This window comes from Macaca thibetana, chromosome 4 (assembly GCF_024542745.1).
Source record: "Macaca thibetana thibetana isolate TM-01 chromosome 4, ASM2454274v1, whole genome shotgun sequence".
NCBI classification, from domain to species: domain Eukaryota; kingdom Metazoa; phylum Chordata; class Mammalia; order Primates; family Cercopithecidae; genus Macaca; species Macaca thibetana.
In genome coordinates this window covers 34306481-34328907 of record NC_065581.1, presented here as the reverse complement: position 1 = coordinate 34328907, position 22427 = coordinate 34306481, and the positions used below count along the sequence as shown (strand labels likewise).

The 22427-nt window shown below is 45.7% G+C and overlaps 1 protein-coding gene and 1 pseudogene across 3 annotated transcripts in view; both read left to right on the top strand.

The window, feature by feature from the left end:
- The window catches only part of CUTA (cutA divalent cation tolerance homolog), a 162139-nt gene that overhangs the window by 69130 nt on the left and 70582 nt on the right, over positions 1-22427 (top strand). The window contains exon 1 of one of the 3 annotated variants that reach the window (XM_050787845.1): positions 21381-21390. The exons of the other annotated variants lie outside the window; for them this stretch is intronic. The gene's annotated coding sequence lies outside the window, so the exon portion shown is untranslated. Of the gene's footprint in view, positions 1-21380; positions 21391-22427 lie in introns of those variants that run through there. 3 annotated transcript variants of the gene reach the window in all.
- LOC126953362 (uncharacterized) overlaps positions 1-22427 on the top strand; it is a 102738-nt pseudogene that overhangs the window by 56797 nt on the left and 23514 nt on the right.

Genomic DNA, 22427 nt, shown 5'->3' with positions numbered 1-22427 from the left:
TCTGAGAACAGTGGGGGCAACATGCCAGAATGGAGGTGAAGGGAACGGAGGGGCAGGGGCGTGAGCTCACCTCCACCCTGTGGCCAAGGAACGGGCACAGGTAAGAAGGGAAGGAAATGTCCTGGGCGCGGCAGGAGATCGCAGACCTGTGAGGGAAAGTGAGGAAGAGCTTGCAACGTTGGGAGGAGAGGCAGGAAAAAAGTTTCCTTTCCTCAGAGGAAAAGGAAGGAGAGCCCAGTTTTAAAAACAAAACCCTCACCTGCACCCTCCATAACCAAAGATCCCGACACTGATTCTCGACAGCTGAAAGTGAGCTGGGACACAGAGGGGTTCATCCACCCCCCAACTGCAGACAGCAAGCTGTGGGAGGAGCAGGTTTATGGGCCTTGAAACCCTCTGAGATGGGAGAGATAATATCCATAAAATCCAGGATTGCTAGAGAGCCACAGACTTGCTCTCCAAAAGGCTGAAAATAGAAAGGAGGAAGTGAAATTAATAGAGCTGGGAATGAGAAAGAAACAAGGCCATGTGTGCGTATCTTTAAAGCTAGGAAATAACAACCACATCTTCTGAACACATTACATTCCCGGTGCCGAACTAAGCAATTTGCACTTATTTAATCCTCATATAACAATCTAAGGAGACGGATATTACAATCTTGTTTTATTGGTGAGGAAATTCTCTCAGAGAAGTTGTTACCACACCTGTAATCCCAGCACTTTGGGAGGCCGAGGCGGGCGGATTACCTGAGGTCGGCAGTTTGAGACCAGCCTGACCAACATGGAGAAACCCCGTCTCTACTAAAAATACAAAAATTAGCCATATGTGGTGGCGCATGCCTGTAATCCCAGCTACTCAGGAGGCTGAGGCAGGAGAATCACTTGAACCCGGGAGGCGGAGGTTGTGGTGAGCCGAGGTCGCGCGCCCTTGCACTCCAGCCTGGGCAACAAGAGCGAAACTCTGTCTCAAAAAAAAAAAAAGAAGTTAAGTTACTTGCCTGAAGCCACATAACTGAGCCCAGTTCCAGCTGACTCAAAAGGGTACAAATTTAGTCACTATGTCAGTTATTTTCAAACTTTGTTTCTTTGTTTGTTTGTTTTTGAGACAAATTTTGCTCCTGTTGCCCAGGCTGGAGTGCAATGGTGCAATCTCGGCTCACTGCAACCTCCACCTCTGGGGTTCAGGTGATTCTCCTGCTTAGACCTCCTAAGTAGCTGGGATTACAGGCATATGCCACCACACCTGGCTAATTTTTTGTACTTAGTAGAGACGGGGTTTCACCACGTTGGTCAGGCTGGTCTTGAACTCCTGACCTCAGGTAATCCACCTGCCTTGGGCCTCCCAAAGTGCTGGGATTACAGGCATGAGCCACCGTGCCTGGCCTGCTTTCAAACTTTTTTGACTAGGACCCACAGTAAGAAATATATTTTAGACCGGGCCCAGTGAGCCAAGATTGTGCCACTGCACTCCAGCCATGGTGACAGAGTGAGACTCTGTCTCAAAAAAAAAAAAAAATAGAAGAAAAAGAAAGATATTTTAGATTCTAAGCCAGCACACATACATATAATTGATAACCAAAATGAAAATTTTATAAAATGCATGTACCCTTACTACTTATTAAAAGAAGAACTTTAGTCAATAAAATTTAGCAGAGTTTATTTGAGCAAATAATGATTCATGTTAGGTATGGTAAGTAATGTCTGCAATCCAGCACTTTGGGAGGCTGATGTGGGAGGATCACCTGAACCCAGGAGTTTGAGACCAGTCTGGGCAATATAGTAAAACCCTGTTTCTAAAAGAAAAAAAAAAAAAAAAGAGAGAGAGAGATAATCCATGAAAGAGTGGTTTGTAAAAAAAAGCACTCACAAGTATGAGTTGTAATTTATATCTTATATATAATTTTTTTGGTGGGGACAGTCTTGTTGCCCAGGCTGAAGTACAGTGGTAAGAACTCGGCTCACTGCAACCTCCACCTCCCGGGTTCAAGTGATTCTCCTGTTTCAGCCTCCCAAGTAGCTGGCATTACAGGTGCATGCTACCACACCTGGCTAATTTTTATATTTTTAGTAGAGACGGGGTTTCAGCATATTGGCCAGGCTGGTCTTGAACTCCTGATCTCAAGTGATCCGCCCACCTTGGCCTCCCAAAGTGCTGGGATTACAGGTGTGAGCCACAGTGCCTGGCCTCTATCACATATATGTAATGGCCTCTGTCCCCTCCACTAGAATTTGAACCCTTCGAGAGTGGAGAATTCTTTCATTCGCTACCTTTGTATTTCCAGCACTTGGCCTAGAGCCAGCCATTTAGATGCTCCTCAATACATTTTGGAGGAATGTTATCATTAATTAATCAATATCTGCCTGAAAGAGGACTCTGGGGGCATGTGCCAGGGCTTCAGCCTTAGTCCTCTCATGTTCAACATTCTTCTCAGCTACCTGGACACGGAAATGAATGACATATTTATCAAAGTTTCAGGTGGCAAAAAACTGGGGCAGCCAAAGTACTGAATGACAGAATCAGGGTCCGAAAATAACTTAGTAGCCTGGAATGGTGGGCTGAACGAACGTAGAGAATAATAGACATCTGTATTCTGCCTTTCTGTCTAAAACTTAGCTTCATAAGCACAGGACTGGGGGTAGATGATTTAACAGCAATACATGTGAGGGACTTGTGGTTTTTACTGCAAGCTAATTAATGAAGCAGCAGTGTGGTTAGGTCACCAACTCTGCAGACTTAGACTGTGAAAATACAGACTCAGTGAACAAGAGAGGGAGACCAGAGTCCCCCTACTTTATGCAGGTCAAATGACACTGGAAAAACTGGCTTTGTCTGAATGACATTATTAAGGAAGACATTGACAAATTGCAAACCTTTTTAGAGGAGACCAATATGTTGAACTTGCCTGCGTCACAATGAAGGATTCCTGTTAAGTATAAGACGCCATAAAGTTATTGGATGAATAAGAAACTAGGAAAAGATGTAACACGTAAAACTAACACAGAATTAATATCTAGAGTATTTAAGGAACGTCTGCAAATCAACAAGAGAAAGCCAGGAGTCGTAAGAGTAAAGGTCACAGAGAACAAGCACTCGTTTCACAGAAGAGGAAGCTTGAACCGACACCAGTGTAAGGAAAGATTCACCACTGATCAGATAAATTAAATGAAAACAACAGGACTTCCTTTTTCTGGTAATAGGAGTATAACCCTCTCAAGCAACCCTCCAGCTGAAAACAACTAGATAAGCTGAATAAAATACTGAAAACAGGCCAGGCACGGTGGCTCATGCCTATATTCCCAGCACTTTGGGAGACCAAGGTGGGCGGATCACCTGAGGTCAGGAGTTTGCGACCAGCCTGGACAACATGGTGAAACCTTATCTCTACTAAACACACAAAAATCAGCCAGGCGTGGTGGCAGGAGCCTGTAATCTCAGCTGCTCGGGAGGTTGAGACAGGAGAATTGCTTGAACCCAGGAGGCAGAGGTTGCAGTGAGCCAAGATCGCACCACTGCACACTCCAGCATGGGCGACAAAGTCAGATTGGCTCAAAAAAAAAAAAAAAAAAAAAAAAAAAAAAACATCTTCTGTAAAGAATTGACAAGGTGGGACAGCATCACTCTGTAGGCAACAGGAACCAAAGGAGAGGGAAGTCCGGAGGCTGTTCTCTCTCCAGGACCCTTCACCCATCAGGGGAGGGTAGAGGGTCAAGCTTCTTTTGATGATGTATTTTTCTCTCCCTCCCTCCCTCCCTCCCTCCCTTTTTCTTCCTTCCTTCCTGCCTTCCTGCCTTTTCTTTCTTCCTCTCTCTCTTTCTTTCTTCTTTTCTTTTTGTAGAGATAATGTCTCACTGTGTTGCCCAGGCTGGTCTTGATCTCCTGCCTCAAGCAATCCTCCTTCTTTGGCCTCCCAAAGTGCTGACAACCACTGCATCCAGCCTAATGGCCTCTTTCAGTGAAAGGATCTGAATCACAGCCCAGCACCATCCTAGGTGGGAAATCTATCAGGACATCCCCTTTTCCCCAGTGAACTGTAAGTGGACCAACCGGCCAGAATTACAGCCTAGCTCTATTTGCCTGGATTATCCAGGGAACCCCCAGGCCTTGACTCTGGATAGCCCAAGACTGACAGTGCTCCCAAGCTCCTAGCAAACGCAAACACAAATTCTCTGCAGAGGAAATCACCTTCGTCTTGGCCCTTAAATTATTCCCACAAATAATTTTTCAAATATAATGACCAGCATATAGTCAAAGATAACTAGGGACACAGGAAATTAGGCTTCAGGTCACTGCCCTAGAAGTCCAATTTCTGTAGCTGTGGTAATCCAAATCTAACACCTGGGAGCAGGGATGTCATAGAGTATGTGGCCACCAACAGCTACGTGCCCCAGGACCCAGAGACTGCATGAGTGAGTGAGAGTGTGGGTACATGTGTGTGCCACCACAGTACTGGAAAGTTCTGCCTGGCAGAGCTGGTCTGGTTTTGTGATACAATAATATTATAACTTTTGCAGAGATCCATGGCTTATGCCTACAATGCCAGCACTTTGGGAGGCTGAGGCGGGAGGATCACTTGAAGCCAGGAGTTCAAGACTAGCCTGGGCAACATAGTAAGACCCTGTCTCTACAAAAAAAAAATTTTTTTTTTTTTTTTGAGATGGAGTCTCACTCTGTTGCCCAGGCTGGAGTGCAGTGGCTGGATCTCAGCTCACTGCAAGCTCCGCTTCCCGGGTTTACGCCATTCTCCTGCCTCAGCCTCCCAAGTAGCTGGGACTACAGGCGCCTGCCACCTCGCCCGGTTAATTTTTTGTATTTTTTTTAGTAGAGACGGGGTTTCACCGTGTTAGCCAGGATGGTCTCAATCTCCTGACCTCATGATCCGCCCGTCTCGGTCTCCCAAAGTGCTGGGATTACAAGCTTGAACCACTGCGCCCAGCCAAAAAATATTTTTAAGTAAAAAAAAAAAATTAGCCAGGTGTGGTGGTATGTGCCAGCTACGCGGAGGGCTGAGGTAGGAGGATTGCTTGAGTCCAGGGAGGTCGAGGCAGCAGTAAGCCATGATTGTACCACTGTATTCCAGCCTGGGAGACAGAACAAAACCCTATGTCAAAAAAAAAAAAAAAAAAAAAAAAAAAAAAAAGACACTTGTTCCAATTTGTGTAAAGGTGCTCTATGGCCTAGTGGCAGCTCCATGTATAGACTTTAAATATTATAACTATCTGGCTGGGCACAGTGGCTCACACCTGTAATCCCAGTACTTTGGGAAGCCAAGGCAGGTGGATCACCTGAGGTCAGGAGTTCAAGACCAGCCTGTCCAACATTGTGAAACCTCTTCTCTACTAAAAATACACACACACACACACACACACACACACACACACACACACAGACACACACACAAAATAGCCAGGTGTGGTGGTGCATGCCTGTAATCCCAGCTACTTGGGAGGCTGAGGCAGGAGAATAACTTGAATCTGGGAGGCAAAGGTTTGCAGTAAGCTGAGATTACACCACTGTATTCCAGCCTGGATGACAGAGTAAGACTCCATCTCAAAAAGTAAAACTAAATATTACAACTGTCTGATACATACAACAAAATTCTAAGTTTATTATTTTAAAGAAATAGGAAAGAAGAAAAAGTGAAAAGTGATATGGCAGATTTTTAAAGGAACCTAGAAAAAAGAGTTTTTAGAAATGATAAATACAATAATTGAAATGAAAAACTCATGCCCGTGAGATAACTACTTTATACCAGTTAGAGAGATCAAAATTAGAAAGATGGGAAATACCCAGCACTAGCCAGGATGCAGGGCACCAGGAGCTCGTGGGCAACACTTGTGGCTATATATATTAGGTGCTGCCCCCTGGAGAGCCGCTGCAGTACTGAGTGCAACTAGGCACGTGTGACAGTCCTGACCCTGCATTCAGAGCTCAGAGAGACCCTTGCACTAGCTGGTGCAGACAAGCATGAAGGCATCCAACCTTGTGGCACAGACCACAAGCAGCTGCGAGGAACACCCTCATGCAGCACCCAGAGATTTTATTACAGCAGGTGTGGAAAGAATGTTTTCAAATGGAAAAGTTCACACCATAGCATGTGGAAACCGAGAAACGAAGAAACCTTATCCTTGGGGGGAATCTAACTAAATAGGAAGCAAAAGCTATTATTCATAAAATCATAAAAGTGATTATTCATAAAAGTGAAGTGATTAAAACATTGAATTTTTAAAATATTTTACTTGTATTGCTGTCAGAGTATTAAAGTCACTTAATTTGTTTTGCAAAGTCCATACACATTTGTTACAGAAGATATAATATATGATGTGGCTGTTTTAAAAAAAGGAATATTTTTATGTCAACATTTTTTCGTAATGATAGCTGGGCTTCTCACAGAGTCATGTAAAAATAAACTCACAGCTAAAATGCAAAACTGACCAATTAGTTTGAGGGAGTTAATTTCCCAGTGACTGCAATTATTTGCATCATCTGTTTTTTTCTAAATAAATTAACAAATCATCTTTCTACATGTGGATATATTGGCAAAGATAATGAGTAATTTTAATTATTTAATGTTATTAAAAATGTTTTTGGCCGGGCGCGGTGGCTCAAGCCTATAATCCCAGCACTTTGGGAGGCCAAGACGGGCGGATCACGAGGTCAGGAGATCGAGACCATCCTGGCTAACACAGTGAAACCCCGAAACCCCGTCTCTACTGAAAAAATCCAAAAAGCTAGCCAGGCAAGGTGGCGGGCGTCTGTAGTCCCAGCTACTCGGGAGGCTGAGGCAGGAGAATGGCGTGACCCCAGGAGGCAGAGCTTGCAGTGAGCTGAGATCCGGCCACTGCACTCCAGCCTGGGTGACAGAGCGAGACTCCGTCTCAAAAAAAAAAAAAAAAAAAAAAAGTTTTTAAGCCCGGGCATGGTGGCTTATGCCTTTAATCTCAGCACTTTGGGAGGCTGAGGTGGGAGAATCACTTGAGGCCAGGAGTTTGAGATCAGCCTGGACAACATGATGAGACCCTGTCTCTACAAAAAAATATAAATAAATTAAAAAATTAGCTGAGCATGGTGGTGCAGTCCCAGCTACTTGGGAGGCTGAGGCAGGAGGATCCCTTGAGTCCAAGAAGTTGAGGCTGCAGTGAAACGTGTTCATGCCACTCTACTTCAGCCTGGGTGACAGAGTGAGATGAAGTCTCAAAAAATTGTTTAAAGTTCATATAATAAAATGTAGCCTAAAGCCAAATCCAAGATGTGAAGACCATATATTAAATTTATATCAAAAAATGAGCAAGCACTCACTATTTTGTGGAAAGCTGATTAAATCAAGAGACCCAAAGCAATACTTAAATACATTCATAACAGATGTTTAAAATAGTAAATTGAATCTATCTTATTAAAATCAGATCCCCTGACTCCATATACCAGATGCAATTTGTGCTGATAATATTTAAAACAGTTTGCAATTCCTGAACATCCCTGGCTGGTCCCTGGAAGATGATCCTTGGGAAAGCTCTACGGGTGGAGGTGGGGGCTGCCTAGAACCTGACATTCAGGGTGGGCACATCTGGCAGCCTGTCTGGGCCTGGATAACAGAGGATTGACTACTGAAATGTATTGCCACCAATCAGCTCTCATGTTTCTTGGTTTGTTGGTGTAAAATTGTTTATGTTGAGGCTACATTTGCAAATTCCTTATTAAGGGATTAAAATTACACTGATTTGCTTTGTTGTATTTGGAATGCAAAGCTCAGATACATTTTTATTGGATTCTGGAAGCCCCAGGGGTTTCTCATAAGTAAGCTGCTTGTTAATTGCCTTTTTTGTACATAAACAAAATCCCAAATTGGATAAATAAAAGAAAATGGAGAACTAAACTTTCTCTACTTTAAAGGCAATTTATATAGTTTTATGTCTTCCTTTCCCCTTTCCATTAATTATTTAACACATTTTATGATACATGGGGGTAATTGGCTGCTTTAAAATTAAAACTGAGAAAAAATACTTATGAGATCCAAATGATGGTGTTTTTCCCCAATAATAGTTCTGAGATATGATGGGAGGCATTTGAAAGAGTATGAACTTTACAATCACTCAGACCTGGGTTTCAACTGGGGTTTCTCAATTAGCTATAAATTAATTACCCTTTTGATGTTTCTGCTCTGTGGAATGGGACTATCACTCCCATTACGGTTGTTATGAAGGCAGAAGATAATATGAGTAAAGCGCCTGGCAAATGAGAGACAATTTCTTTTTTTTGTCTTTTTGTAGAGATAGGATCTCACTCTGTTGCCCAGACTGGAGTGCAGTGGCACCATCACAGCTCACTGCAGTTTTGACCTCCTGGGCTCAAGCGATCCTCCCACTTCAGCCTCCTGAGTAGCTGGGACTACAGGCATGTGCCACTACACCAGGCTATTTTTTTTTATTTTTTATTTTTGTAGAGATGGGGTCTTTTTTTTTTTTTTTTTTTTTTTTTTGAGGCGGAGTCTCGCTGTGTCTCCCAGGCTGGAGTGCAGTGGCGTGATCTCGGCTCACTGCAAGCTCCGCCTCCCGGGTTCACGCCATTCTCCCGCCTCAGCCTCCCGAGTAGCTGAGACTACAGGCGCCCGCCACCACGCCCGGCTAGTTTTTTGTATTTTTAGTAGAGACGGGGTTTCACCATGTTAGCCAGGATAGTCTCGATCTCCTGACCTCGTGATCCACCCGCCTCGGCCTCCCAAAGTGCTGGGATTACAGGCTTAAGCCACCGCGCCCGGCCGAGATGGGGTCTTGCTTTGTCCCGAACTCCTGGCCTAGAGTAATCCTCCTGCTATTCAGCCTCCTGAGTGACTGGGATTACAGGCATGAGCCACCATGTCTGTAAATACTTTCCAGTGTGACTTCATTTCCCCCGAACCTAACACTTTCATATGAATTAATTAATCTAATCTATATAATAGTCTATGAAGGTCTGTCTCAAGCCCATCAATATGAACTTATAATTAAAAACTAGAAAATTAACAAAGAAATAATCCACCACAAATTAGACTTTGTTTACACCACAAACAGTGCAGGATTAGACCCATAAGCACTTCAGATAATGAAATTACAAGATTCAGTCTCTAAGTATGTTAAAAAGTATTGAGGTTATAAAACAAGGAATCAAAAGAAAAATAAACAGAATGCTATTGGAAAATCAGGTATCATTTTCAAAGTTATTATTATAGACAGTGAATGGGTTACACAGACAATTAGAAGTAGCACAGAGGCTAAGTTCAGTGGCTTACGCCTGTAATCCCAGCACTTTGGGAGGCCAAGGCAGGAGGATCACTTGCGCCCTGGAATTTGAGACCAGTCTGGGCAACGTAGCGATACCTTGTTTCTACAAATACTTTTAAAATTAGGTGGGTGTGGTGGCGTATACCTATAGTAGCAGCTACTTGGGAGGCTGAGGTGGGAGGATCACTTGAGCATGGGAGGTTAAGACTGTGGTGAGCCATGATTGTGCCACTACACTCCATCCTGGGTTATGGAGCGAGACCCTTCCTGTGTCTTGGAAAAGAAAAGAAATTACTGAGGACAGAGATGGATACTAGAAGATAAATCTGACAAAATTTTCTAAAATGTAGCATAGAAAGCTACAGAGATGAAAAGTGTGTTGAAGAGATGAAGAGGCATCGTGGATAGCATAAGATATTCCAATAAATATTTGAAAATATTTGAGCAGGAGAGAATAGGGAGAAGATGAGTGGAGAAAATGCTCATTTACAAAATCATTCAGCTGTTTAGAAGCACCTAATGTGTGCCAGGCACTATTCTAGGCTCTTAGAACATACAAGGAGATAAGAGGAAGAGATCAGAGCTGATCATCCTCCAGAACTGACTTTGGACAGTAATTCTCTTTCAGGAAATGAGTCCCAAGATACACTAGATTCTCACCTGGGCACATAGAGAAACTGAAGGACTCAAAGATGGAGATGGGGTTAAAAAATAGGAAAGCAGGGCCGGGCGCGGTGGCTCAAGCCTGTAATCCCAGCACTTTGGGAGGCTGAGACGGGCGGATCACGAGGTCAGGAGATCGAGACCATCCTGGCAAACACAGTGAAACCCCGTCTCTACTAAAAAAATACAAAAAAAAACTAGCCGGGCGAGGTGGCGGGCGCCTGTAGTCCCAGCTACTTGGGAGGCTGAGGCAGGAGAATGGCATAAACCCGGGAGGCGGAGCTTGCAGTGAGCTGAGATCCAGCCACAGCACTCCAGCCTGGGCAACAGAGCAAGACTCTGTCTCAACAACAACAACAACAAAAAAAAAAAAAAAATAGGAAAGCAGACTGGGTGCTGTGGCTCATGCCTGTAATCCCAGCACTTTGGGAGGCTGAGGTAGTCAACAGTTCGAGACCAGCCTGGCCAACGTGGTGAAACCCCGTCTCTACTAAAAATACAAAAATTAGCTGGGAGTGGTGGCGCATGCCTGTAGTCCCAGCTACTTGGGAGGCTGAGGCAGAAGAATCACTTGAACCTGGCGGGTGGAGGTTGCAGTGAGCCGAGATTGTGCCACTGCACTACAGCCTGGGTGACAGAGCGAGACTCCATCTCAAAAAAAAAAAAAAAAAAAAGAAGAAAGCAGGCCGGGCGCGGTGGCTCAAGCCTGTAATCCCAGCACTTTGGGAGGCCGAGACGGGCGGAACACGAGGTCAGGAGATCGAGACCATCCTGGCTAACACGGTGAAACCCCGTCTCTACTAAAAAATACAAAAAACTAGCCGGGCGCGGTGGCGGGCGCCTGTAGTCCCAACTACTCGGGAGGCTGAGGCAGGAGAATGGCGTGAACCCGGGAGGCGGAGCTTGCAGTGAGCTGAGATCCGGCCACTGCACTCCAGCCTGGGCGGCAGAGCGAGACTCCGTCTCAAAAAAAAAAAAAAAAAAGAAAAAAAAAAAGAAAGCAAAGACATTTCCCACAAAGCAACAATGCCTGGACATACTGCAAACTTCTCAACAGCTACTGTAGAAATTAGAAGACAAGGGAATGCAGAATACAGTCTTCATAGTTCTTAGAGAAAGTATCTGGCAACATCGACCATAAAACCCAACTAATCCAACCTTTGACATGGAAGGTGACTTGAACTAATAACCAGTATACAGTCAACTCTGGCTTAGATTTACCCAAATCCTTACAAACTTTTTGGACAGCTGGAGAAATGTGAATATAGACTGCATTAGATAGTTTAAGGAATCATTGTTATTTTTAGTGATATAATATTGTGGTTAAGTAGATGTCTTTAATTTCATAAGATGAATACTCAAGAATATTAGGTGAAATGTCATGATGTTACAGCATCTTTGGGGTGTCGATTTTCTTCCTGAAAACCTTGTGGCTGGTGGTGCCTTTGGAGCCTTTGCCCATGTTCTTGTCCTGTGTCCAGGTACACAGACAAGCGAAGGGTGAAGAAGATGAAGAGGGCCTTTATTTAGTGTTAGAACAGCTCAGAGGAGACCCACAGTGGGTAGCTCCTCCCTGTAGACAGGTTGTTCTGTCGAGTGTTTCAGCTCTCAGCAGAGAAGGCCCTGGAGTGGGTAGCTCTGTTCTGCCCATGGTCGTCTGCTGCCCTCAGCAGAGAGGAGGACCTAGGGAGAGTGGCTCCTCTCCACAGGCAGGTCATTCAGACATCTCCACAGGCCTCTGAAGGTCTCATCAGAGAGGGTAGCTCCTCTCTGCAGCTGGTCATCCTGTCGTCTTTCTGTCCTCTGCCCTCTTCCCTGCTCTGGCTGAGTCTAGGGCTTTTATGGACTGAGAGGGGAGAAAGTGCCTACCAATTGGTCATGGGCAGCCATGGGTGGGCCTGGAGGAGGCACCACAAGTGCTCACTCTGGTGGGCAGAACTGAATGCCTGGCCCCTAGCCTTCAGGTCCTCCCTGGCCTGAAAGTGGGGCTTTACTGAGGACCCCCTTCCACCCAGGGCTGTGCCTTCCACTGCCATTCAAAGCCCCAGGACTGGCCCCGACCTGGTTCCCACTGGAGCTGCCAGGGAGAGGAGAGAGGTCAGGCAGCAGGAAGACTGGGTAGGGTGGGGCGGGCTGCAGAGATGCCCAGATCCTGTGCCTGGGAGGGCAACTGCAGCTGCAACCAGGGAGCTCCCACCCTGCCAGTTTGGAAGAGGCAGGTTTCCTGCTTGTCCTCAGCTCCTGCCTGTTCCATGGAGCAGGAGGCCCAGGTCTGCAGCTGTGGGTTGGGAGGCTGCAGCTGCAACCCGAAGGGCAGATCCTGCCTGCTCCTGCCCCCTCCAAGAGCACAGAGAGGCTGGGATCCACAGCCACAGTTTGGGCTCCGTAGATCAGGAGGCCTGGGTCTGCAGCCAGGGTTTGGGTGGCTGCATGGCACCAGGGAAGCTCCTGCCCTAGGTCAGAAGGGGCAGGGCTCCCACTGGCTTCATGGAGTGTGCAGCCCCAGCCAGACCTCCTTACTGCAGCCGGCATGATGGCAGCAGCCACTGCCATCAATCATGTGTGAAATAATTTTTTTTAAAACCATAACGAGATAATGTTTCACATAATTATATAGGCTAAAGTAAAAACGTCTGCAAATACCAAGTGTTGGGGAAAAGAAATGCCTTACATGCTACTGGAAGAGGTGTAAATGGGCTAATTAGACAGCAATTTGAGACTAAGTGGTAAAGCTGAAGATGTAATCTCCTTCTACTCAGTAATTCTGCTTTTTAAGTTTATAGCTTAGAAAAATTCTCCTGCATGTACAGAGGCATCTTCCAAGTGGTCCCAATGAGTGCTGCTTAAAGGCTGTATGTGTATGGCCTTTTATCCCCAGGATGCATTTTCCAACATTCTTCCTTGTCTCTTGCTTTTTTTTTTTTTTTGAGACAGAGTTTCACTGTTGTTGCCCAGGCTGGAGTGCAGTGGTGTGATCCTGGCTCACCGCAACCTCTGCCTCCCAGGTTCAAGCGATTGTCCTGCTTCAGCCTCCCACATAGCTGGAATTACAGGCATGCACCACCACACCTGGCTAATTTTTGTATTTTTGGTAGAAAAGGGGTTTCTCTATGTTGCTTAGGCTGTTTTCAAACTCCCGACCTCAGGTGATCTGCCCTCCTCGGCCCGCAAAGTGCTGGGATTGAGCACTGGGCCTGAGCCACTGCACCCAGCTCTCTCTTGCTTTTTTTTTTTTTTTTTTTTTTGAGACAGAGTCACACTCTGTCGCCCAGGCTGGAGTGCAGTGGCATGATCTTGGCTCACTGCAACCTCTGCCTCCCCGGTTCAAGTGATTCTCCTGCCTCACCCTTCCAAGTAGCTGGGATTACAGGCTCACGTCACCAACGCCCGGCTAAGTTTTGTATTTTCAGTAGTGACGGGGTTTCACCATATTGGTCAGACTGGTCTCGAACTATTGACCTCAGGTGATCCACCTGCCTTGGCCTCCCAAAGTGTTGGGATTATAGGCGCGAGCCACTGTGCCCGGCCCATCTCTTGTTTATTGTCCATCACATGAAAGTGAAAGAAAGAAAGAAAGAGAAAGAGAGAGAGAGAGAGGGAGGGAGGGAGGGAGGGAGGGAGGGAGGAAGGAAGGAAGGAAGGAAGGAAGGAAGGAAGGAAGGAAGGAAGGAAGGAAGGAAGGAAGGGAGGGAGGGAGGGGGGAGGGAGGGAGGGAGGGAGGGAGGGAAGAAACCATTCACCAAGGATATAATGTTAGCATATAACTTAGTACAAGAATGCTTATATAACAGATGGATCAGTAGGAGTCTTCTAGCCTAGCACAGTGGCTCATGCCTGTAATCCCAGTACTTCGGGAGGCTAAGAAGGGAGGATCACCTGACGCCAGGAGTTTAAGACTAGCCTGGGCAATATAGTGAGTCCCCATCTCTTAAAAAAAAAAACAGCCAGGTGTGACGGCACACACCTGTAGTCTCAGCTACGAGGGAGGCTGAGGTGGGAGGATCTCTTGAGCCCAGGAGGCAGAGGTGGCAGTGAGCCAAGATGGCGCCACTGCACTCTAGCCTGGGTGACAGAGCCAGACTCTGTCTCAAAAAGAAGTATTCTGATGTGAATATTGCATCACCTGTGATGTGATCAGCCAATAATGTTTGATATGAATCCAGTGAAAACTTTGGATCTAATTTACAGTTTATAGGAAATATAGAGGAAAGAGGAATGTGCTAACCACTACCACAAGGAAGCAGTCAGACCCAGGAGGTGGGAAACTCTGCAGGGCAGCCTACCCTGTCTCTTCAGCCAATGAGCACCATGAAGAAAAGGACTGTCCAAGACTAAAAGAGACTAACAGGTATACTAAATAAACTGACAGTATGTGGTTCTGGATTGGGTCTGAACTGAAAAAGCAAACACAATTGGGATAATTGGAAAACTTTGAATATGGAATGGATATTAGATGATACTAAGAAATTGTTTATTTTGGTAGATTTGTTTATGTTTAGTTGACTAAGAAAAAGTTCTTTTTTAATATAGACACAAAGTATATTTAAGGTTGGAATATCAAGATCTAAAATTCTGGATTTTTAAAAGATAAAGCAAGTTTAAAAATATTTTAAAAGGAGGTGAAATCGAGTTGTTTTTATTCAAAGAAAAACAAAGAGTTTATCACCTACACAGCCTCAGTGAAGGATTTCTAAAAGATGTATTGCAAGATGAAGAAAACTGAACATTAAGATGCAGGAGAGGCCGGGCGCGGTGGCTCAAGCCTGTAATCCCAGCACTTTGGGAGGCCGACGTGGGTGGATCATGAGGTCAGGAGATTGAGACCACCCTGGTTAACACAGTGAAACCCCGTCTCTACTAAAAATACAAAAAATTAGCTGGGCGTGGTGGCGGCGCCTGCAGTCCCAGCTACCTAGGAGGCTGAGGCAGGAGAATGGCGTGAACCCAGGAGGCGGAGCTTGCAGTGAGCCGACACCGAGCCACTGCACTTCAGCCTGAGCAACAGAGTGAGACTCCGTCTCAAAATAAATAAATAAATAAATAAATAAATAAATAAAGATGCAGGAGTGAGGAGTCTACAAATAAATCAGTAAGAACTTGAGTACATTTAAATAGGAGTTGACTGTACAAAGCAAGAATAATAATAACGTCAATCTGGGGCATAGAAAATAAGATACAGTGAGACACTGGACTCCAGATGGAAGGGAGGTGGTTGGTGTGGTAGCATTCAGAGGCCCTTTACTCTTCTGAAAGAAGGCACTGAAGTTAATCAACTTTACACTTTGTCAAGTGTGCATACTATAATATTAAAGATAGGCCGGGCGCAGTGGCTCATGCCTGTAATCCCAGCACTTTGGGAGGCCGAGGCAGGCAGATCACAAGGTCAGGATCGAGACCATCCTGGCCAACATGGTGAGACCTTGTCTCTACTAAAATACAAAAAAAAATTAGCAGGGCGTGGTGGCACACACCTGTAGTCCCAGCTACTCGGGAGGCTGAGGCAGGGGAATCGCTTGAACCTGGGAGGCGGAGGTGAGCTGAGATCGCACTACTGCTCTCCAGCCTGGCGACAGAGCGAGACTCTGTCTAAATAAATAAATAAATAAATAATAAAATAAAATAAAATATAAAAGATAGTTACTAAGAGAACAGAAACAGAAAGTGTAACTTCAAACCAGTAGAGAGAAAATAAGGGAAAAAAATAAAACATAATAATTCTAAATTATTATCATGAGGTCAGGAGTTTGAGACCAGCCTGGCCAACATGGTGAAACCTTGTCTCTAGTAAAAATACAAAAATTAGCTAGGCATGGTGGCGGGAGCCTGTAATCCCAGCTACTCGGGAGACTGAGGCAGGAGAATTTCTTGAACCCAGGAGGCAGAGGTTGCAGTGAGCCAAGATCATGCCGCAGCACTCCAGCCTGGGTGACAGAGCAAGACTCTGTTTCAAAAAACAATAATAAAATAAAATAAATAAATCCACATAGTCACCAATAACAATAAGTATAATTTTCCCATCGTTCCAAGGTTTATTGGGTTGAATGATTTTTAAATAACAAGCTATATGCTATTTACTAGATCACATTTAAAACAAACAAGCTATTTTCAGAAAAGTTGAAAATAAATGGATGGAAAATGATATAGTAGACAAAAAGTTAACCAAAGGAAAGGATTATTAGGGCGGGAGCAGTGGCTCATGCCTGTAATCCCAGCACTTTGGGAAGCCCTGGTGGGTGGATCACGAGGTCAGGAGTTCAAGACCAACCTAACCAAGATGGTGAAACTCCATCTCCACTAAAAACTGCAAACATTAGCCAGGCGTGGTGGCAGGTGCCTGTAATTCCAGCTACTTGGGGGGCTGAGGCAGGAGAATCACTTGAACCCAGGTGGCAGAGGTTGCAGTGAGCTGAGATTGTGCCACTGTACTCCAGCCTGGGTGATACAGCAAGACTCTGTCTCAGACACACACACACACACATGCACACACACACACACACACACGATCCCATGGATCAGAGCCTTTAGCAAATATGTCTATTATAATTTCACATTCAGGAACCTGGTAAATAACCACATGGTGAGTTCAATGCCCAACCGGGCCTGCCTGTTGTGAGTCAGATTGGAATTGAGAGTCCGTCTATCACTTGACCACCATAACCCCTATTTTTTTTTTTTTTTAAAGAATCAGGATCTCACTCTGTTGCCCAGGCTGAAGTGCAGTGGTGTGATCATAGCTCACTGCAGCCTTGATCTCCTGGACTCAAGCAATCTTCTCACCTCAGCCTCCTGAGTAGCTGGGACAACAGGCTTGCACCATCACTGGAGCTGTTTTTAAATTTTGTTTTGTTTTGTTTTTGAGACGGAGTCTTGCTCTGTCGCCCAGGCTGGAGTGCAGTGGCCGGATCTCAGCTCTCTGCAAGCTCCGCCTCCCGGGTTTATGCCATTCTCCTGCCTCAGCCTCCCGAGTAGCTGGGACTACAGGCGCCCACCACCTCGCCCGGCTAGTTTTTTTTATTTTTTATTTTTTAGTAGAGACGGGGTTTCACCGGGTTAGCCAAGATGGTTTCGATCTCCTGACCTCGTGATCCGCCCGTCTCGGCCTCCCAAAGTGCTGGGATTACAGGCTTGAGCCACCGCGCCCAGCCTTAAATTTTTTTAGGGCTGGGGAGGTTTTGCTATGTTGCTTAGGCCAGTCCCAAACTCCTGACCTCAAGGAATCTCCTGCCTCAGCCTTCTGAGTCACTGGAATTACAGGTGTGAGCCACTGTGCCAGCTCCCATATACCCCCACTTAGAATGGCATTTTGAATCCCCAGAATTGGCATTAATTCAGAGCCAGTGTCCAATAATCCCCAAAAGGTCTGGGTATTTCCTTTTTTGTAAGGCACAGTCACTGTAGGAAATGTCTGCAAATTCCTTTAGGGAATGCTTAGAAGATGTTTTCTGTAGTTGTTGGTGTTTTTCGTTTTGTTTTGTTTTGTTTTTGAGACAAGGTCTTGTTCTGTTCCCCAGGCTGGACAGCAGCGGTGCAATCTCGGCTCACTGCAACCTCGACCTCCTACAGTCAAGCTACCCTCCTACCTCAGCCTCTCAAGTAGCTGGGACTATAGGCACACACCACCACACCTGCTAATTTTTTGTTTATTTTTTGTAGAGATGAGGTCTCACTATTTTGCCCAGGCTGGTCCCGAACTCCTGAGTTCAAGTGATCCTCTCGCCTCAGCCTCCCAAAATGCTGGGATTATAAGTGTGAGCCACTACGCCCAGCCAGAATGCTTAGAAGAAGATGAAGGTGTATGTTTCCTTCCTTCTTGCCTTCCTTCCTTCCTTCCTTCCTTCCTTCCTTCCCTTCCTTCTTCTTGCTTTCTTCTTTCTTTTTGAGGTGGAATCTCACTCTGTTGCCCAAGTTGGAGTGCAGTGGTGTGATCTTGGCTCAATGCAACCTCTGCCATCCAGATTCAAGCGATTCTTCTGCCTCAGGCTCCTGAGTAGCTGAGACTACAGGTGCCCGCCACCACACCCAGCTAATTTTTGTATTTTAGTAGAAACGGGGTTTCACCATGTTGGCCAGGATGATCTTGATCTCCTGACCTCGTGATCCACCTGTCTTGGCCTCACAAAGTGCTGGGATTACAGGCATGAGCCACTGCACCCAGTCGCAGGTGTTTTCTTATAGCAGTGTTACAAGGTCCTGTGAGATCTTCAAGGGAAACTAGCCTCCTATTCAAGCAAAGGGCTCTGAGTCAGTGAACCAACTTTAGCCTGGAAACTGAGTGAGAGGCCACCATTCACCATTGTTATGACTCAAATCAAGTATTTGGCTACTGGACATAGGGTTTTCCTATTATACAGATCAGCTAACTCCACCAAAGATCTCTGCAGGCCAAAGTGTTTTGATTACTGAAACATTTCTGATGCCCTTTATGGTTGATGTGCCCACCTAGTCTTTGTTGGTTAAGTGCTTCAACTTGGCCTCTGCTACAGTGCAATACCATCATCCCCACTGAAATTAGGGGGCCCATCTTAAAGTTGGAACCCCCCCACAGCCTGGTCTAACAAGGGGAATAACCAGAGAACTTGTCAAAGACGCAGATGTTCCCCTGACGTATTTTTTAATGCCTTGGTAAAGGGAGTATCTTCTTGGGTCTTTACATAGAATAAGTCACACGTGATCAATCCACTCCAACATTGCCATCTCCCGATGCTCTTGGATTTCTTCTTCCACAACACACCAGCAAAGCTCTGGCGTCTTAACCTCATTAAATTAGACCTCATGAAACTTGAATTTTGAGTTCAAGTTTCAGTCAATGAACAAAATAAGCAGTTAGATTCACCTTCATCTACACAAGCTAACACTTTACATTCAGAATTCTAGTAAGCACACTCATGTAAAAGGATTTGGCCTGATATTGTGCTATATCAGGTCTACCAACCTCTGATCTACCAACTTCAGAATCCATTCCCATGTATAGTCCCCAGGTTACTACTAATATATATTAGCAAGGCCCTGCAATCCTTTTGGTGCCTAAGCTGTCTCCTCCTGGGTCCTAAGTACTCCTGTCCCTCTGGAACATGCTAAGACTTTATGGGTCTGGTGGCCACAGGGTATGGCTGTGGTGGGTCTAGTGGAGAATGCGCAACCCTATTCAAGGCATCTGCCTCAAGCAAGGTTGTCACAAGGATTTCAAGCAGAAGAAAGGTAACGTCCTCAGACACCAGAGGGCAACTTACTTCTGCTGGTCAGGGGGCTCAGAACGACCCCCTGATAATCTTGGATCTCAAGACTATTGGCTTCATTTGGATATCTCAATTCATTTGAGTTGTCTCAGTTCATTTGAGATGTCTTGATTACAAGATTCAGGATCCCATTCTTTCCTTATCAGTGCCCTTTCACATTAAAAACTTGCCAAGACTGTGAACTCAAATGTCATTATAATTAAGTAAACGGCATAATTAAGTTTTATTTTTGGTCTTCAGCAATATCAACCCTGGATCTACAAGAAAGATTCCTAAAAAAAAAATTTTTTTTTTTAGAGACAAGATCTCGCTGTGTTGCCCAAGCTTGTGTTAAACTCCTGGCCTCAAACAATGCTCCTGCCTCAGCCTCCCAAGTTGCTGGGATTACAGGCATGAGCCACCGTTCCCAGCAAGGTTCTTTTTAGGGTCACCATGGAAGCTTTCTTGTTCTCACTTCAAGACTTGAACTGAAAGGTAACAGACATGAACTTGTCATTTTTTCTCTTATGAGCTCTCAAGTACACTGGAAAGAACCGTCCCACACCTTAGAGCTTATAGTCATTATTACCGTCATAATGGTGCAGGGTGGCAGCCATATGCGCTCCTGAGGCATGTGCTTCCTTCTGTTGGCACTCCATCAGAATCAACCACAGATGATGGCTTGACGAATTGTGGTGCCATTGCATGCCCATTTCTCATGGACAAGGAGGTTAGCACTGTGCTCAAGCCCAAGGACACAAACAAACCAATGCCCAAATCTCACCTTTTTCAGTCTGTTCCTGGGACCACTCCTGAGACCGATTTTTTTTTTTTTTTTGAGATGAAGTTTTTTTTGTTTTGTTTTGTTTTTGTTTTGTCACCCAGGCTAGAGTGCAATGGCACGACCTGGGCTCACCGCAACCTCTACCTCCCAGGCTCAAGTGATTCTCCTGCCTTAGCCTCTCAAGTAGCTGGGATTACAGGCATGTGCCACCATGCCCTGCTAATTTTTGTATTTTTAGTAAAGACGGGGTTTCACTGTGTTGGTCAAACTGGTGAACTCCTAACCTCCAGTAATCTGCCCGCCTCGGCCTCCCAAAGTGCTGGGATTACAGGGGTGAGCCATTGCGCCTGGCCAGGACTGATTTTTTATCAGTCTGTGTCCAATTAGTAGACAGAAACCATCCAGTAACTTAAACAGAGTGGCTTAATATAAAGAATTATTAAATGATTAACTATAAAGATGTGAAAAAAGCTCTAAAGGGTATCGTGGAGTGGAGGGAGAATACCACCAAGGCCCTAGTTGAGACCTTATTGGAGAAGCTGCAGCTGCAGTCCACTGGATGGCGGAAAGGTCTGCCGCACGCCCCGGCCAGAGCTAGTCAACAATCAGCAGGCAAGCAGGAAACAACCCCCAGGGTGGCAGGGGAACGAGGCTGATGGACAGGCATGGAGAGCTTGGCTGCTTGGAGCACGTGGTGTCTACATCAGGAGGGTTTCGAGGTGAGCTGAGGCCAGTGGAGAGGCATGCAGAGACAGTGAGGGCACCACTACGGCTGTGCGGTCTGGAGTATGCTAAATCTGCATTGGCAGCAGCAAGGTGGTCTCTGGGCCCACACTGGGGCCTCACGGTAGCTTATTCATGGTGTGCAGCTGAGGGGCTGCGTTCTCATTCTTGGGGCACACAGCTTGAACAGAGCACTCGTAGATCATCCCCACCATTGACATACATTCACTGCTGATAGACCATGGAACAGGAGCAATAAAAGCAAAATGCAGCACACTGGAACTAGGAAGAGAAGCTCCCTTCCTTCTACAGCATCCCTCCTGTGCCCTCTACTGAAAAAGCTCAACATCATGCTCCTTGCAAAGGAGAAATGCTTACATAGTCCAGTCTTTAATAGTGCTTTCATAGGGCCAGGTACAGTAGCTCATACCTGTAGTCCCAGCTACTTGAGAGGCTGAGACAGGAGGATCACTTGAGCCCAGGAATTAAAGACCAGCCTGGACAACATAGTGAGAACCTGTCTAAAAAATAAAAAATCCTAGGCCTGGCGTGATGACTCACGCCTGTAATCCCAGCACTTTGGGAGGCTGAGGCGGGCGGATCACGAGGTTAGGAGATCGAGACCATCCTGGCCAACACGGTGAAACCCCGTCTCTACTAAAAATATAAAAAATTAGCCAGGCGTGGTGGTGGGCGCCTATAGTCCCAGCTACGTGGGAGGATGAGGCAGGAGAATGGCGTGAACCAGGGGGGTGGAGCTTGCAGTGAGCCTAGACCATACCACTGTACTCCAGCCTGGGAGACAGAGCGAGACTCGGTCTCAAAAAAAAGAAAATCCTCTCATAGTGGCATTCTGGCTGTCACACCTTTCCTGAGTTTGTGGCTGGTTAGCTTCAATTTGCATTGTCTTCATTCAGCATATCAATGGCACTTAACAGCAGTCTAATAAGGTATAAGATGTACAGATTAGAAAGGAAAAAATAAAACTGACATCATTCATAGATGACATAGAAAATCCAAAAGAGTTCACAGAAAATGTTAAAATTAAGAAGTAAATTTAGCATAATCTTTAAATCAATTTTTTAATTCTTTAATTTTTAATTTTTATTTTTTTGAGACAGAGTTTTGCTCTTGTTGCTCAGGCTGGAGTTTAGTGGTGCAATCTCGGCTCACTGCAACCTCCACCTCCTGGGTTCAAGTGATTCTCCTGTCTCAGCCTCCCAAGTAGCTGGGATTACAGGCGCTAGCCACGACACCCGGCTAATTTTTGTACTTTTAGTGAGATGGGGTTTTGCCATGTTGGCAAGGCTGGTCTCGAACTCCTGACCTCAGATGATCCACCCACCTTAGCCTCCCAAAGTGCTGGGATTACAGGCATGAGTCACTGCACCCAGCCTCATGAATTTTTTTTTTTTTTTTTGAGACGGAGTCTTGCTCTGTGGCCCAGGCTGGAGTGCAGTGGCCGGATCTCAGCTCACTGCAAGCTCCGCCTCCCGGGTTCACGCCGTTCTCCTGCCTCAGCCTCCCGAGTAGCTGGGACTACAGGCGCCCACCACCTCACCCGGCTAGTTTTTTGTATTTTTTAGTAGAGACGGGGTTTCACTGTGTTAGCCAGGATGGTCTCGATCTCCTGACCTCGTGATCCACCCATTTCGGCCTCCCAAAGTGCTGGGATTACAGGCTTGAGCCACCGCGCCCGGCCCCCAATATTTTTTACAAGTACCTTTTTATATGCCAGTAACCGTCAATTAGAAAATGAGATTTTTTAAAAATACAATCTAGGCACAG